The sequence below is a fragment of the Nycticebus coucang genome, chromosome 19 (assembly GCF_027406575.1).
Source record: "Nycticebus coucang isolate mNycCou1 chromosome 19, mNycCou1.pri, whole genome shotgun sequence".
NCBI lineage: Eukaryota > Metazoa > Chordata > Mammalia > Primates > Lorisidae > Nycticebus > Nycticebus coucang.
Window position 1 is genome coordinate 17,477,500 of NC_069798.1, and position 5,574 is coordinate 17,483,073.

A 5,574-nucleotide genomic window follows, 5' to 3' on the forward strand; every position below is an offset into this window, starting at 1 on the left:
TCTATGTTCTTAACAACCAATGCTAATTTAATTAATTAAGCCACACAATTTGATTAACATTTCCAGCTCATTCACCAAAACTTCTTACAAGGGACTATATTTAGACCACTGTATTTTTTTCTCTATTTCTGTAACTTACCTTTAGTTGAAATTCAGCATATCATTATTGTTAATTATTGATAAATATCAATCCTTCCTTTGTTTATCTAAAACTTTCTGAAATAAACAACCATTAAGCCTCAGGCAGTGATGGGTATAGTGGGTAGTAATGTTCCTATTGCATAGCTGATGTAAGAAGCATTTATCCCAGAGCTGGACACTGACTACATCATTAGAATCACTCTATTGCTTTTGGCCAGAAAGGGCTGCAAAGCCTTAAGTTCCCAAAGTTTTGCTTCAAAATAAAATAAACCAAACCAAAAGAATAATCCATCCATTCAGTTATTTACTGTACAAATAAATATTAAGTATGTACCATGTGCCTGGAACTATGCAAAACACAGAGAACAAATGAACCAGACCTGCAAAGCCCTGCCCTCAAGGAGCACACTTGCCAGCAAGATGCCTTTCACCAGCCTCTGCTGCTGTTAGTGAGGAGTGGCAGTTGGCTCTGTAGCTGCCATCTCTCCCCTCTGGGGACAAAAGCCAACACACTGTGGAAGACAGAGTTCAAAATGGAAAGAAACTCATTTAAATGCATGTGGATGGCTCAAGGCCCCAAAGCAATTCACTTTCAGTGGCCAGGGTCTTTCTACTTATTCTCACAGCTTACTTTCAGAGAGCTAATGTCCACAGAGGAAAAAACAAAACAAAACAAAACAAAAAACAACCCTCATTCGGACTGTCCAGATTGCCCCCAATTGCTAGCTGAAACTCTTCTGAGGAAAGAAACCATTGAGATGTATTTCTCTAACTGGCATTTTCCACATACACCTGTTTTTACTGGAAATACCCCACTTCCAGAACAATGGCTCGTCCCTTGGGGTCAATTCCTCTAACTACCGATCTCCTTTCTCTTGCAAAGCTCCCAGACAGCCTATGATAGTTCTGAGGTAGCTAACCTCAAACTGCTCAGAATCTCTGTAAAAGCCTGAATTCCCAGGACATTTCTAGCTCAGGTCTCTAAGTGTACCTGTGCTCTCAGGGCATAAATTGAGCAAGACCTCGGGGATCTCTAATCTGATACCTTTTTTGATGGCTCAGAAGGGAAGAGACTAAAAAATGGAACTTAAAGGGACCATTACAAATATAAAAATCCTAAAAACTTCCAGATTTAAGTAAGTTTCTCTGTTAAATACTGTCATAGCTCCCGGCACTTTTCTTTATGGCACTTACCAATGCTCATTAGTGTTTATGTCTGATCCATAAAGGTGGGAACCTCATCTGTTTTGCTCACAACTATATTCCCACGGGATAAATGAATGCATGCTTTCATTCATTCACCTGGCCTTGCAAGTCTTAAATGGAAAACTGATCTATTTTAGTTAGGGCATATATTTGCCCTTAAGGTATACCTCTTGGGGGCAGAACACAATTATAGCAGGGACTTTACCTAACAGAATTAGAATCAGTATAACCTCATTCTTTGTACCCTCAATGAATCCCAAACAATAAAAAAAAATTAAAATTAAAACTTTTATACTCTTTGGCTAAAAAAAAAAAAAAAAAAAAGGTAATCTATTTAATCCTTATTGCCCTTTAAAAAAAAAATAATGGAAGCTCTGATGTTATACAGCAAGTTGGTTATTTATCCACCACCTCATGGTCCTATTAATTGACAACTAGGCATCCTCATACGCTTACCAACTTCAGAGACCACACACCCACCCTAGAATCTATCTCTTTTCCAAATTGCCTTTGTGCAGGCTGGTGTTTGGTGCTGTCGTCTGAATAGGCAGCCTTCTTATCATCACTCTGCCAACTCAGGAATAGTTTCCAGCTCTCTCTACAGAAGATCCTTGCGATCATATCCTGTGCAGCCAATTGTACCTAAGCTTAGTTTGGGTTTATTCAGTTTCCAAAATTGCCCAAAGGATAGTTAACAGTATCTGAGATGATTTTAGGATGGAGTATACAAGGTTCTACATATTCAAAATGTCTTTTTTTCCTCTACTTACTAAAAACATCTTAATATGTAGGATTTCTTCATCATCTGGATTTGAATCAATAACTATTACATCATTAATGTTATTGGCATTTGGTAAACACAAAAATGTCACTTTCTAAGACTTGGGTCCCACTCAGTTTTGTGTCATTCCAATCTCCTGTAGCAAACACTTCAGCACCTTTATTTCCCTAACAAACTTTTTCTTAAACCTACATGAGGGTTCCTTTGGGTGCAGAAATAAGCAGAACAGAGGTGGTTTTATCATCAAAGCAAATAAGGCTTTGCTTTGGAGCCCCTCACATCCTTTGTCTAGGGGACCTCAAAGGGCCCCCAACAATGTGCTAACAAAATAAACTTTGCAAAAGTAAGATATCCATGTATTGTTTTCATATAGACCCCCATAATTGTCTAAGCTTAACAAAGCCTGTATCTCTGACCAAAGCAGAAGTCAGAAAATTTTGATATTGATCTACTTCTCACCACCCACCAGATTTCTTTCAGTTGAAAAGACTTATTACCTAAATTGTTTTCTCTAATACTTTGGCCTTCACTTAAAAAAAAAAAAGAAAAAGTGGGGCGGCGCCTGTGGTTCAAGGGACTAGGGCGCCAGCCCCATATGACGGAGGTGGTGGGTTCAAACCCAGCCCTGGCCAAAAACTGCAAAATAATAATAATAATAATAAATAAAAATAAAAAAAAATTTTAAAGTAAAACAAACAAACAAAATCCATTCATGTTCTTTATAAAGCAAAAGATATTGCCTGATTATGCTCTGTGGTTTCCTTCTGAACTCCAGTTCATTCTTTGTGGACACATAGCATTCCATTGGTGGTCAAAATCTGCATAAAGTCTCTTCCATCTGCCTAACCCAAAATTAGTCTCTGAATACCAAGTTGTCCACTTCAAAATAACCAGAAAATTATTATTGTCATTTGTATTTGAGAATTTGTGGTCCCACCAAGACCTGTGCTAAAATAAAGCATGTATGTTTGGAGAAGCAACAATTTCAGTCCCAGAAACATACGTATCCCCCCACACACACACAAACACATAAATAAAATCTTTAGAGAAGAATATGCTTTGACTGCAGGGATGGATTTTATATGAATAGAACCCTGAGGCATCTAACAGCTTAAATAATGGTTTCTATTTCAGGGAAGAAAAAATATTTTTCCTTGATAGCACTTTTTTATATTCACTGCACTGGAATTACTTTTTCAAAATTCTGCCAGTGAAGACTTACCACGTGTGGGTACCATTGCTGTAACATAAAGATAAGGATTGAGGCAAATTCCACTCATAAGCTCATGAGCCTGTAAATTGGAACTATCCTTCACAACACAAAGCATTTTACCAGTCCAAAAATTTTTCTTAAAAGCAGGACAGGAGTTCTCTCCCACAGAATTCTCCCTCTTCAACTGCTTGAACCTTTTTAACTGTTTGAATTGTATTTGTCCACAGGCTATTGATGAACAAAAGATACAAACATCTATAGCCTATATACAATGTAGGAAGTAAGTTCTGATTAATTTTTCATCATTTCTAGATGCAGATAAACTTGAAAGCATTTCAATCAAGTATATAATGTTATGTCTACAGATTGAAGAAAATCATTAAAATTGATACAAAACCCAATAAATAGTATAATTGTCATTGAGGTTTTTGAAGGGAATAACTTAGTTCAAAATGGTGTTAGACTGTTGTAATAAGCTGCCCACAACCCCCAGTTCTTTAAGCCTCAGCCTAAACATAGGGATATCACTTCTTACCCACGTAACCCCTCAGACAAGGTCAACCTTTCCATTAGATCCTTTATAGAGCCTTGCACTGAACCTTCACTGTTGTGAACTGAGTGATCTCTGTGGGTAGTTGTCGCGTGTCCCTGTCCTCTATGAGCTCCACGAAAGCAGGGGTGTTGTGTATCCACTCATTATACTCCCACATCTGACCATCTCTAGGAAGATTGTCAATAAATATTTCTCAGGTGAATAAATAAATGAATAGGCAATAGAAATATTAAATATTCCTTTCTTGGATCTGTTGTTCTGAGATAGGAAAAAAATCAATGGAATGATAATTTAGCTATCATTTGCTAGGAATTCTTTCTCTTACCTCAATAGATTGTAAAGTTTAAAGGGGCTCCTAGCAGCCTTCCCTCTGCTCACTTTGGCCTGCTGCTTTTTGCATGCTCCTTACCTTCCAAGGAAGCAGATGGGTCAGTCTCAGATAGTTGTAAATACCAACTCTGTGTTTTTAAATTGTGATCATTGCATTATACCATGAAGGAGGGAAGCAAGCCAGAAAGGGATGTTTCACCTCTCTTCCTGCCTCCCTCAGGACTGTAGGGTGTTAAACCTCACCCAAATGCTGAGGCCTACAATCACCTTCCTCGCTAAGAACCTCATATAGTATTTCAGGGGGAATGTGGGTTTGTATTTAAAAGATCTCTTTCTACTCTGTTATTAACATGTGATCATACCCTTCACTATCAGAGAATCACGCAACAACTTGCAAATTAACACATAGGCCACTGCTGCTCGTAATAGAAACACAGCACCCACAGGCCATGAAGGCTGCGTGTCACAATCCTAATTCTTTAATTTGGTTTTGTCTTCCCTGTTTCTACCAGAACTTGCTCCTTGCTTGATTATTCTTGAGGAAGGGGCTCAATATTTCTTTCATAAAGATAATTGTTTCCGTGGGATTTGGGCTTTCCTCCCTCCCCCATTTTGGAGATGCCTATGTGGCTGAAAACACATGAAATGAAGAGGCAACTCTTCATTAAAAAACTTTAACCTCTCGCTAATGATGATATTAATACCCAGTGTGTGATAAACACCTGAGACATACTTTGTCCTAAACAACACAGCCTTAGAGAACCTTGTAGTCAATAAAATAAAATACCCCTTTCTCTTTAATTAACATATGAAATAAACACAATCTGTGACACCTAGTGTGCAGCAGCAATTAAGAGGCATTGCTTAGTTAAACCTCCTAATACCTCATTTAAATATGCAATTAAGGGATAATTGCCTTCAATCAATAAAAAAATTGAAATATTTCGCAGGGGCTTCAATTATTTTTGCTAGGCTTTCTACTTTACACTTGGCCAGCACTAAGCCTGTGAGCCTTACTCCTTTGGTTAAAGTGACATTACCCCCTTTCTGGGTACTGGCTTTGAAGCCTGCTATTAACATTGCAAGAGGCCAAGAACAATGCTAAGCCTTAGAAATCATCTCTTTTGGTCACAGCTAGAATTTCTGTGACTCTAAAATTGCCCCTTCCTGGCTTGCCTTGGGTTGTGTTCTTTGTTTTTACTCAGCCCAAAGACCTCCATTTTCATCTAGCTGTAAAGAAATCTACAATGTGCTGCCCTTCCCCATTTATGCACCAAAGATGCAATGAGTAATCGGCTGGGCAACTTGGTGTGTCCCAGCTACTTGGGAGGCTGAGGGAGGAGGATCGCT